The sequence below is a fragment of the Haemaphysalis longicornis genome, unplaced genomic scaffold (genome assembly GCF_048455015.1).
Source record: "Haemaphysalis longicornis isolate Haplotype H1 unplaced genomic scaffold, Haemaphysalis longicornis Haplotype H1 scaffold_9, whole genome shotgun sequence".
NCBI lineage: Eukaryota > Metazoa > Arthropoda > Arachnida > Ixodida > Ixodidae > Haemaphysalis > Haemaphysalis longicornis.
This window is the reverse complement of record NW_027526460.1, coordinates 116,712,335-116,725,638: the sequence shown is the minus strand read 5'-3', so window position 1 is coordinate 116,725,638 and position 13,304 is coordinate 116,712,335.

Genomic DNA, 13,304 nt, shown 5'->3' with positions numbered 1-13,304 from the left:
TGTAGCTAGTCTAGTTTTTTATTGCCGGCCAAGAATTATACCCTTCACGTAGGGTGAAATATGGCAAACTGTAGAACTGTTGACAGTAAACGTCATGAAACGTCAAAATGACGAAAGCACTCGAAACCGCTTTGTCAACCAGAAGCACGTGACCAAAATTGAAAGCCAATCAGAAAAGACATCGGGCAAATTCCCAGCTGTCCCGGGCATTTGTGCAGTCGAGAATAGGGCCCCAAAAGAATTAATAGTTTCCACTGTTTTCATGTCAGCGATGACGGAGCATACAAATGACGTGCAGTATTTTGCTTTTATGTTTGGCAATAAAATAAAAATTATTTGTTTTGCGTGACCGCAACATAAGAGGGCAGTACAAGCCTCTCCATGACAAAGAGAACCCAATGCATGGCATTTGTCCCCACTCCTCGTCCTCCCTGCTGGGTCACATATTCGAACTCAAGAAAAAATAACAAAGAAAAGTGACTCTTGTTTATTACAGCGCTGATTGAAGTCGAGCTTGACGAATGAGGGAACCGGCGACATCGGTGCGCTCTGCGGTTACCAGGCGTAGCGCTTCGCTGCTCATATGTGTCATACAAGCGATGGTCGCGGCCGTCTTTTTCTGTGATAACGCCATAAACTTGTATTGAAGCAGAGGGTCCAACTATGTTACTAAAAGCGATTGAAAGAAATAAATAGATACGGTAAAAAAATTGCTTGATGTTTTTTAGCTCGACATCCGCCTTTCCGTCACTTTTGGATCAAATTTTGCTCGATCGCCTTGTGGTGTTGTCGCCAATATTGACCTGCAAAGATGAGATTCTCTTGCCAGCCTCAGCTACCGTCTTGATTTTTATAGCACGTGCCAAGTGTTTTTATATCTTTTATGCGCAATATTTGATAGCTTGGTTGCGATCTTTATGAGTGAATCGTCAAATACACTGCATGTCGTCATAGCTATAGGTGCACCCCGTTACCGATTGCTTACGTCGTGCTTACGCAAAAAGCATGGCGAATTGCGTAAGAATTTCTGCAGTCGAGATTAGGGCCCCAGAGCACTTTATGGGCTCGCCTTCTCGTCGTAGCTCGCTAGCGGTTGATGTCAAGCGACTGCCGGAATCAGGCGGCGCAGAGAGGTAACGGACCTAAGTAGAACCTCGTGTACCATCGTCAGGGGAGTCACGCTGAACCTTTGAAAACCACGCGGTTTAAATAGTCGTGACCGTTCGAACCCCGTGAACCGCTTCCGCTTGTCATACATCTCCCGTTATTTAGCGCAAAGAAAACTGCAAGTACATTTCAGGCATAATCTGCGTATATAACCGGCAGCCCCCGCGTTCATTTAGTTCGGAACGCACGTTGGGTTTGTTTTTACGATATCAAGCGAAAAAAGCAGCCGCGCAACAAAAAAAGTACGCTTTCGAAATGACGCAAAACAGCTGCAGCATGCGAAATTGAAGCAAGCACAACAAGAACAGAACTCCCGCGGGCGCAGTTTCAGGCAGGGGGCGCGCAAGCACTGCGCATGCGGGAAATTTGAATTGCATATTCATCAAGAGAGGGGTGAGAGAGAGAGAGAGAGAGAGAGAGAGAGAGAGAGAGAGAGAGAGAGAGAGAGAGAGAGAGAGAGAGAGAGAAAAAAAGACTTTATTGAAATAACAATGCTGGCGCCGTTAGGCACCAGAGGGAGTGGGGCCCTCTTCCCGAGCTCCATATGCTCTTCGGGCCTCCAGGCCCCTGTCGACCAGTAGGGTCTGCTCCTCCAGGGCGGGGCTGAGCAGCAAAGTCTCCCATCGTTCAAGTGAAGCGTTGTTGGTCGGTGGGAGGGAAGGGGGACGGTGTGGAAAAAGTTGCACTCTCCAATTACGTGGCGGAGCGTGCCGAGTCGTTTGCAGGAAGGGCATTCCTTGTTGTACCGCAAGGGGTAAATTTTGTTTTGAAGTACAGAGTGTTGAAAGGACCCGGCTTGAATTTGCCGATAGATGCATTGTTCTTGTCGAGCAAGGGAGTGGTGAAGTGGGGGGAAACGTGCCCTACCCTCCCTGTAGTGGCATAGTATTTCGCGGAAGCTAGTGATGGGTTGTTGCGCAGTTTCCTCGGCCCGTAGGGTAGCTTCGCGGGCCCGCTGATGGCCGAACGCATTGCCCTCGACTTCGGAGTGCGCTGGGATCCATATTGTCACGAAGCCAAGGACGACGCAGTTGTCTTGAAGGAGAAACAAGTTTATTGGAGTGAACTTGTGCCCCCCTAACAACTCAAAAGAATCAGAGGCGATGAAGCAGCGGTCAACAAAGTGACTTGCACAGGCGAGTGTCGTCGAATCAAATGCCGCGGCGCCTACTCTGCAGGCTTTTATCCTTCGGCGCAAGTGTTTCTGGAACCGTCGATTCATCCAGAACATTGTAGATTACAGAAGATTATTCTGGGCTAGTGACGTTAGGGCGAAACAGTCTGCTTATCTGAATGTGATAGCCCGTGCGGCATAAAAGTAAAGAATGGAACACGCGCTTCGTTTGGAACGCAGATAACACAGCCGGGCGTGGCCCGGCAGTAAAAACAAACCCATATATGGTTAGCGGCAATATAAGCTCGGTTTTGGCATTTGGAGGTTCAGTATTTCGGAGAATGCGGGTCGCTGTGATAGACACCCACCCTTTTCCATAGTTCCTGTATGCTGTCTGGGAGTCCGTGAATATGGTCTTGTAGCCGGGTTGAGTAAGGGCTATCGCTATGGCCACTTCCTCGGCCTATTCGGGGGAGGGCGGGACGAGGGAAGCGCAGCAGATGGGCTTGTCAATTGTCGTGACGGCTATCATTGCCGATGTAGAGCCCATGGGAAGTGAGGCGTCTGTGTAGTGGATTCCGTCGTTTTTGCCCAGGGGTTTGGCCAGGGCTTCCCTTTGGCCTTTCGGCGACCTTTGTTGCGATCGTGAGACAGGGCGGCGAAGAGCGTGATGGGTCGTAGCAGTGAGCGGGTAATGGCGCCACTGCCCATTACGGCGTATCACTGCTCTGCACCTCCGACAGATTTCACATTGAGGGGAAGGAATTTAATTTTTGTGGGGGCCTTTTTTAAAGTTGCTGTCGAATACGTTCATTGCTGCAATTGAAGGAAAGTCGGCCAATAGCCGCTACATTGCTGTAATGACTCAATTCGAGCGGTCGAAGAACGCCAAGACTTCGAAAGAGAGAAATCTTTTGATCAAGTTTTTAAGTTAAGTGATAGGCATGCAGTCATAATTATTCACTGAGGTACTTCGCGATGCCCTAATCTCAGTGCTGGATGTGTTGGTCGACTACGCTCTGCAAGCATTCGGGATTTCAAAAAAATTAAAGAAAGTGTTGCAGGGTCTTTTTACTCTGTATTAATCCGTGTTAGCCCATTGTAGTCCACCTGAGTACATCGTAACCCACATTAACCTTCTATAATTCACCTTATTCCCACGTTAACATACCTGAATCCAACTTAATACCACGTTAATATTCTCTACTAGACATCCGTAATCAATCATTATTCCATTTCAAGTAACATTTCTCCACCCTAACCCATCCTGCATCAACTTAATCCACCGTAACTTATCTTAATCGACCTTCGTTCCACTTTACTAATCATTACTATCAATTCATAATCAATCGCAACTAAACTTGATGAGCAGCAATAGTCAGCATATGCGGTAGCCAACGACGGAACCAGAGCGCCACCCCGCTCCTCCCCTGCGGAGTTGGAGGCTGAGGTGACGTGACTTTTGCTAACATTCGTATTAACACCGACGACGACAACTGTCACTTTTCACAATCACTTTTCCCGTGTTATGAGACATATAAGCACCTTAATAAGCAAATACAAAAACACGATAAAATGATGGCCGCACGTGTCGGAGGAAATTTTGATACAAGCAAAACGGGACGCGCCAAGCAGCTTTCGGTTTTAGCGTTCGCGACATTCAGCCTCGGAACGAAAGCTTTGCGCGTCTGTCTATTGCCAGCACAAGCCACTGCGAATGAAGTCAACACGCCCAAAACGCCGTTCATTATACGCTAAGTATCCGCAGTAACACGGCGGGATGTACAAAATATTACCATTAGAGCAGAGCCAGGGCCGGTCTTTTTTGGCCGGCTTCATCCCGGGCCTGTGTTATCGTTGGGCTCTTCGTTCGGGCATTGTACGCCCAAAGTTTTATAGGTGTAACGGGCTAAACACGAGATTTGTAATGATCTAAAGTACCTGAGACAACCACACCCGGGAGTCATTACCTAGACATGGGACAGACCAGTGCTATTTGAAGGCGAAGACCTACGACAACACCAAACAGCGAAAGGGCGACGACACAAATCGAGGCCGCCATGATTGGGGCATACCACCAGTGACGGCACCAAGAGTCCTTTCTGTCGTAGTTTCGTTGTTGGGTCCTATCATAAGTTTGCGCTTTCCAGTAGTACCACATTCTACCAACTCCCCCGAGCAATTAGTCTAGCAGATACCGACGTACGCTCCTTGCTTTAAAGAGTAAAAGACAAACTTGTGCTTACCGGTTAACACATGTGATGCAAGTAAACTCCCACTCATCTTTCCGATTCGAGACGGTAGATTTCGAAAGGGTATCAATATAACTTGAAGGGGCGGTCATTACTTCTGGAATGACCTTCAATGAACTCCTTCAATGAACGTGCAGGTGAACGCAGAATGCGTGTTCTTGCAGTGGCAGAGGTACTCAGATGTTATATTGAAAGCGACAAAGTAATTAGTAACAGAGACATCCGTCAAACAGCGGAAAACCAACTCTGAAATACATAGGGTCGCAATAATTCACGAGAGGACTGCATAGAATTCGCTTATTCTTTGCCCGCATGAGATGCAACGAGTGGCCCAGTTTGACTTGTGACTACAACAACGTGACTGTCGCACTTTCTGTCGACTTGCGTGAACGAATCTATTACTTAGCTCGGAGTGGCCGCCAAATTTAAGGCAATCGTCGGGTATCTTACACGAGCAGTAATGTCTTTGGAGCAGGTCTGGGCAGGTGGTGCCTAAAAATAAGCGCCCAGTGATCTCTAAATGCCTAAAAATACTGGCGATTTTGTATTTTATTACCCCTACATGCCCTTATTTCGCCAGAGTATTTTTTCGTGTTTAGATTCGAAACTCAGGCAACTACCTGAACACAAACGCTGTAAGGATAAGTTATACAAAGATTACAGACGAAGCTGGGCTTTTAAGAAAGTTCTTAAACGTAGATCACCGCCTTTAGGCTGTATATTTCCCCTGGAAAACAACGTAGCGTAGTAGTACTGAATATTACACTCTCCTTCGTTCCGAATATTTTCGAAGTAGATGCCAAAAAAATTAGAAGTTCAACTGAGAGGTAACCGAAAATGTTTACGCTGTAGCCGCATGGCAGCACTTCTGGTTAAAGTTGGATGCCAACTTTTACTTTTCAGAAATGCAACCCACCTTCAGGGATAGCCTGAACTCACCATCAGATGTTTAAAATGCCCGTGCGGCAGGAACAACTCTGAACTTTAGTGTCATCGCTCCCTGGTTGAACTGAACGACATGCATTCAAGGGAGGTGGAAAAGTATTGCCTTGCTAGTCTTGCCCACCAGAACGTGCATCGCGAAGACGACGTGGTTGCTGAGTACGGGCATGAACGCTTTACACATTTTGGGAGAAGAAAACGATAAACGTTATATTTCTCAGCAGCGTTATTGCATCAGTGTTCTTTCGAACATAGAGCTGCTGAATTCGTCCATGAATCTCTTCTAGGATTTATATTTCGACGGTGGAGAGATTTATCTTATTTTGTATGAAAGGCATGCGCGCAGGTGATTTAACTAAAATATTTGTGCTGTAATTTCTGCTCCCCATTAACACATATATTGACTGTCCAACAGTTTTGTTTCGCCCACAGTCAATGATCCGCAAACCAAATATGCGTGATATTTAGGTAAGGGTTCTTCAGTGGGTCAAGCTGCCAACATTGCAAGAAACGCTGTGGTAGTGTGTCCTTTCTACTCCAAGGCGACGTTGGCTTCTGTAAAATCGGGTGAAACGACGTGAGAAGCTAGAACCGCTTTCTTAGCCCGGATCGCCCAGCCAAAGCGGAGCTCAAAATTTACGAACTTCATATTGCCGGAAGCCATTCTTCGGCAATCGATTTTGTTTCTTGTTGCCAGCCCAGGGATGCCAAATGGCACGCATATTATGCCGAGCTATGAGCGGAGCGTCCGTTTACAGTTTCTTTCGTTGCTCGTCCGCGACAGTACTGTTTTATAAGGAAGTGTAATCAGTTAAAAATTAGTCTATGATTATCTTGTTTGGTCGATAATTTTCTATATATGGTGGCAAGTCTCTAGAAGAGAGCGCGCTTCACTAACAAATGTATGCAGTCCAAATGCTGCGACACTCTATTGGTCATCGCTTTGCTGCTGCTGCTTCTACGTTTGTGCTTATTGTGGTGAAGTAGCTCGCTTCAATAAAGGTAGTTGCAACAAAAGGTTTCGTTGTCATTGAATACATTGAATATTGCAGTCCTATAGGTAATTGCACTGCAAAAAGTCTCACTGAACAGGGCCCCATCCCCACATTCTCTAAACGCTTTTAGCCGGCAATCGGGCTGTGGTATGCATGGGTTTTATATATTTATTTTTACTCGACATCAGTATTTATGTAGTCAATATAATAAAAAAGAATAAACAATCTTCACGAATTATGACTTGCCAGATGACCAACCTAGCCGAATCATATGAGAGAAACACCTTCATCTGCAAAGGCTGTCCTAATGGTTTTTGCAAAAATGGGAATTTCATATGATTGTCCAAAAGTGGTTTAATATAGATTACCGCTAACCTACCTGTCGGGCGCTTCGACGCACCAACTGGCGCGGGCCGTGGGACGAGCAGCGCACAAATGAAACGCAGGTGTGGCGCGGCGCCTTGAAGCACCGCGCATTCCGAGGAACGTTGCGCCTGCTAGCACCGGATGCGCTAATGGCCACCACATGGGGTTGGACCCCCACGAAGGACTCGCTTTTCCCTCTTCCCTAGCCCCCAGCGTCAGGGTGGAGGGAAGAGGAAGACAAGGAGCCGACATCCAGAGACGCGGTCCGGGCGCAGGAGAGCTCGGCCCGTCGTCTTCGAGCTCCGCGCGAGTCCTGTTTTTTAGTCGCTCGCCGGGCTGTAAATAAATGTGCAGTTTTTGTATCGGAGGCTCCGTTTGTCGGTTGAGGATACCCGGGGTCAGATCCTCAGCGCTGCAGCGGCTTGGAGGAGAAGCCCCGGGGAAAAGAACATCTCGAAGATAACTGGCGCAGTCGGCAGCATCTTCAACAGCGACGACTCAGCCGGCCGGCGGGCGAGACAGGCCCTCGACGGACGGAGCAGGCGGAGAAATCGCTGTCTGCTGAGCGAGATCGGCGGGAGCAGCGGAGCTCGCCAGCCTGGTGGAGAAGCGCTCGGCCGGCGCTCAACGGACTTCTCCACGGAGAGCAGCAGCCTGCTAAACGGGAACGGCTGGAGCAGTGAGTGAGCTGGCCACGGCAGAAGGCGGTGACTTCTAGTGCAGTGTGCGGACGCCTCATCGGAAGGAGCCGGATCACCCCTGCAGCCCCGAGAAGGAGAACGCGGCCGGCGCCGCATGAATACGGATCGCCACCTCGACGGATCGAGCCCATCACCACAAGCACCGAGCTATGCAGGTCAGTGCCTCACTTGATCCTGGATGCGTGGCTCACCATGACATGTAGGGGGGTGCTGCATGAGTAGCCCTGAGATAACGGGGGGCGGTTAGCTAGGTATGGTGAGATGGAGCTGACTTTGAGGGCTGACGAGGCAGCCAGCGTCATGATTACGTCAGCTATGTCGTTCGCTGAGCAGAAGGCGCTATTGCAGGCGAAATTGAGAATCGCTGAGGCAGAGTTAGCAGCGGAACGTTCGAAGAGTGAACGTTTCAAGAGAGCTAACAATGTTCCTGCCTCACCGATTGCTCAACGAGTAATGTTCGGCACTGAGGGAGAGAGTGGACTGAGGTGCGCAAGTACGCCGAAACAAGTGCTGGGTGGAACCCATTCACTGGGCGTGCGTGAGCGTCCTGTTTCGCGGGATTCGGCACGATCAGAATCTCGTGGGAAAGGCGAAAAGAAGATTGTGGCGCACGTTCCTTCGTGGGCGTTGACATTTCCTACAACCGGGGAGCAGGATAGTGAAGCATCCCGCGTAGGGAATTTCACCGAAATGAAGATGGAGGTGAAGGAAGGTGTTACGCGCGAGGCTGCGTTGGTAAATGACAGGCAGTCAAAGGTGAATGAGAGTGTGCGCATGCCCGTGATGAAGCTGATGGCAAGAGAGAAAGGCTCCGCGGCGTCGCATGTTACTGTTCATGTTGCCGATGAGCCCCTCGCGACTCCTTGCGTCACACAACGGTGTGTGGTAGACAACGGCGCTTCGTGCTTGAACAGTGGTTCGTTAGCGGCCGAACACGAGGGTTCCCACAGAAAGGAGCGGAAGGACAATGAGGTTCTGAAGTCAGCCGTTCTGAAGGTGCCGGGGCTGGCTTCAGGTGAGCGTGAGCCCGTCGTCGCAGCGTGCGGAGGCGCAGAACATTCCAGGAGCATGACCGAGCGGCCAAGAGCTTTGCAGGATGCAGCAACCCGGGAATCGCGCGAGGATGCAGTTGGTGTCACGCCCACTGCATCCTGTGTTTCTCTAGATACCGATATGTCATGTCGCGAGAATGCGATTGCCATGGGAAGCTCCAGCGAAGTGAGAGAGGAAAGTGCAAATCAGGGTACGGCCGCTCGTGTAGTGCAGCCCCAGGTAATTGCAGGTAGGACTGCAGGAGTGGCTGAAGAAATAGCCTATCCAGCATTGCATGTCAGCGTTGGTGTGAACGCTAAGCAGCCGTCTGCTGATTACGCTGACGAACAGCGCGTAGTGGAGCACGGAGCTCCGAGCTCAGGATTGGCTGAACTGGGGTGTTCGGACAAAGAAGGGAGGAAGTGTCAGCCAGCTTCACCGCAGTGCAGCGTGGCTGCAACGCAGGCCGGCGAGGCAGAAGCGGTTCCTTCTCGAGCGAGAAAGCGGGGAGGAGAGGGGCCCCTGTTACTGTTGTGCGACGGGGTGCGCCGCATGGCAAGGGGGTTTTCAGACGACGACGGCCAGTGCGTACCACCTGCTAAAGGCTGCTCGCCGATAAAGATCCCCAGGTGGTCAAAATTAATCCCGAGCCCTCCACTACGGCGCGCCTCATCGCCTGCGTTGCGTCGGCGCGTTAAACCCCACAATCAATCAATCAAAGGCTGCTCGCTCTGAATAAGCTGGATGAGGATTGTGGCTTTTTGTCATGGTGACCTGCAGCCAGTGTCAAGGGGCACTGGCCGTGCTATTGTTGTGTCGTGAACTGAAGGAACGATGGGGCACGTGCCAAAAGTGGGTGTGGTGTGTGTTTCGTGTGTGAAACATTCCTGAAGTTATGTTTCACAGTGGTGGTGGAGGTGTCGGGCGCTTCGACGCTCCAACTGGCGCGGGCCGTGGGACGAGCAGCGCACAAATGAAACGCAGGTGTCGCGCAGCGCCTTGAAACACCGCGCATTCCGAGGAACGTTGCGCCTGCTAGCACCGGATGCGCTAATGGCCACCACATGGGGTTGGACCCCCACGAAGGACTCGCTTTTCCCTCTTCCCTAGCCCCCAGCGTCAGGGTGGAGGGAAGAGGAAGACAAGGAGACGACATCCAGAGACGCGGTCCGGGCGCAGGAGAGCTCGACCCGTCGTCTTCGAGCTCCGCGCGAGTCCTGTTTTTTAGTCGCTCGCCGGGCTGTAAATAAATGTGCAGTTTTTGTATCGGAGGCTGAGTTTGTCGGTTGAGGATACCCGGGGTCAGATCCTCAGCGCTGCAGCGGCTTGGAGGAGAAGCCCCGGGGAAAAGAACATCACGAAGATAACTCTACCCCTAATTGAGGAAATCAAAATTTGGTTGAATTACATCTTAAAATTCAACTGCGCGCAAATTAACGAGGACGTGAACACACTGAAGACACCACAAGCGCGAGCTTGTGGTGTCTTCAGTGTCTTCAGTGGTGTCTTCAGTGGTGTCTTCAGTGGTGTCTTCAGTGTGTTCACGTCCTCGTTAATTTGCGCGCAGTTGAATTTTAAGATGCGTCAATACCAACTCGCCCAACGTTCGACCCTTTTACAGTTGAATTACAGTTATAGCAAGCGTTACTGCTGTGCTGGCAAGTATCAAAGCTTCGCCAGATATGTGAGCGGACAAAACGGATTGTCATCACAGCGCATAGCCCTGACATGACCATCTCAGGAAACGTGCTTACGGAGACACTGTTAGTGAGTTTCACGGCAAGGGAATTACTAACAGTGTCTCCGTAAGCTCCACGCATATGACGGCTTCGGGACGCTGGTCTGTATGACACACACCTGGCGCTCATACAGCCAGATGTATCCCATTGAGATCACGACAGAAATGTTGGAACTCCTGTAAAAACTCCTTTTTTGTGAACGGAATGACTGCTCCCATTTATATGTTTTTCGAACGCACACAAAAGGTAAATTCCGATCATGAACAAGGCAAGTACGATGGTGACTATATTCGAGCTTGTATGCGGAAGAGGGCCAACTGCGATGCTCGACGCTATGCTGCCCTGCACAGAAGATTATGACCTCAAGATCAACGTCTAATGACACCTTCAACACCAGCTTGGCGTGCCCCAGAATAACAACTGGTGGAAGGCGGACATATATTCGTCGAAGTCGAAACGCCGGCTGCAATCCCATAGACCGCGTGTGAATTTTGTTATTTATCCGTCAGTGCGGGAGAGCCATAAAGTTTGGGGAGGTATTTTGAGCTACGTAGAATTCAATTGCATGGTGGCAAGCTTGTCTACGATTTCTTGCCGGATGGGGACTGCAGGACGTCCTGATGACGCACGGGGCACGGTTTTCCTTATCCACCCTTGCACAACTGATTATGAACTGCAAAATACTTTAGGGTTCACAGAAAAGGTTTTATGAATGAGGCTTTGAGAAGCAGTCTTCCCCAGACAAGCTTCACAAATTTGCAACAGAGTGGGCACACGCAGGCTATTAGTGGCTTTGCACTAGAAAAACTCGCCTACCCAACTAAATGATCATCATCACCACGACGCTCCCCGTGTCAATGGCCAGGCGGTGGTTTCCCAAATGTCTTGGGTCAATTCTATCGTGTTTTTTGCGTCCATCCTTCGCCCCTAAACTTTGTGAATTCATCTATCTATTGAGTCCATCGAATTCGGGCCTTCCCGTACCTCGTTTACCATCCCATGGTAGCCATCTCATAATCGGGTAGTCCATTTGTTGTCCTCCATTCACATTACATGACTTCGCTGAGCCCACTTGTCCCTCCTAATTTCAAATGGAATGTCTTCTTTCTGTCTCTGGCTTGTTGAGCTTACCCAAATTTTGTATCAAGCTGCTTCCCGAAACCCGAAGTTTCAGCCCCGTAAGTTGTAGTTGCAAGTCCCAATTCATGATACAAAAGTTCTTGTAATGGCAGATGTAAGTTGCAGCCTACCATTTAGGGATACTTACCAAATTCAGCCCCGACTGAAATATTTCTGCGTCTCATTTATTTACCATGGTATCATCCGCACAAATAGTCCAAGATAGTTTTAACTGTAGACTAGTTTCAGTATACCATTACCTCTTTGGAAGGGGCGTTTCGGGCATCTTTGTTTAGCGTTGCCTTGGGTGGCTTTGCGTTGACTTTTCTCCGCAAAGAGAAGCTTTACGACTACAGTTTAAAAACACTATTGCGGCAGTTTTTGCGTAACCGACCAAACGAGACAATATATTAGACAAAGTCTAAATGGCTTGAGTATACTCCACTGATTTCAAATCTTGATCTTTACTCGATGATTATTGTGGGCCTCCTTTAAAGGCATGGTATAAATTATTTGGAGAGAGTCTACCTCCTCTTTTCACGAGTTTCACCACAAATTCCACAATTTTTGGGGCATATTCATTTAAACATTGCCCACCATAAGCGTTCAAGAGTGAATTTAGTTGTGAAAAAAGCAGAGCGAAAATCTCATGGTCGTTTAGAGCGCTCGAAATTCAAATGTGTGTTAGGCATCCGTGTTCGTTCACTGTTTTTCGCACGAAAGGCCTTCTGGGTACATTTTCCGCAGCAGTTGATACAAAAGAATGCAAAAATCAGCGCAGTATTGCAGAGCTTGAAAATAGCAGCTAGCGTACGCTAACGCTACGGCGGCGGGTTACCGCGAACCGACTGCGCATGCGCACGCGCCATCGGCGAGATGGTCACCTCTCACCGGAACAAATGCTCGGCCTCTGCAAGGCATGAGCGCCCGTCCCCGGGGAACGAATCCGCACCTGCCCAGTCGGTCCCGGCAGCCACCGCCGTAGCATTAGCGTACATTAGCCGCTATGCTAAAACTCCCAATCAAAGCAACCGGTTTTGGTTACTCAAACATAGCGCTGGCTGACCCGTTCGCAATGTGAAACCTATTCCCGCGTAAGTGACTTCCTGGGGAGACACGTTACAGTTGGAGTTTTGGCTAACTTAAGCAATGCTATACGGTTGGATTGTCCTGTGGAACATGCTATATTCTTTGCTTTGTCCCCTGAACTGTTCCGACTCTATTTCGTAGACGAAAGAATTGCCTAAACGTTTGGATAGGAAGCCTTGGAGCCATTTTTGACTTTGCGGCTACCATGGAAAAATTTATGCGTAACAAGGTAAGTGTCATCGTGCTTTCAAGATGGCAATCTAGAAAAAAAAAATTAGTGTAAGCTTAATATTTTGGGCGGACAAATACGAGCCTTTCAAAGCACATAGGATAATCAATTGTTGACATAAAATTATATAAAAAGTAACAGCGCAAACTACCTCACGTGTAGTACTCTTATAAAACCAAAATAAAGAGCCATTTCTGACAAAGCAAGAACTTTAAAACCTTGAGCCAGTGTAAACTAGTAACGATGCTGAATAAGCCCCATTGAAAGAAAGGGCAACTATTGATTGATTGATTGTGGGGTTTAACGCGCCGACGCAACGGAGGTGATCAGGCACGCCGTAGTGGAGGGCTCGGGAATAATTTTGACCACCTGGGGATCTTGAACGTGCGCCCAAATCTCGTACACGCGGGCGTTTTTGCTTTTCGCCTCCATCAGGAAAGCGGCCGCCGTGGCCGGGAATCGAACCCGCGACCTCGTGCTCAGCAGCGCAAGGCCTTAGCCACTGAACCACCGCGGCGGGTGGAAAGACCAACTAGACCACGCAATTTGTGCCAACGTT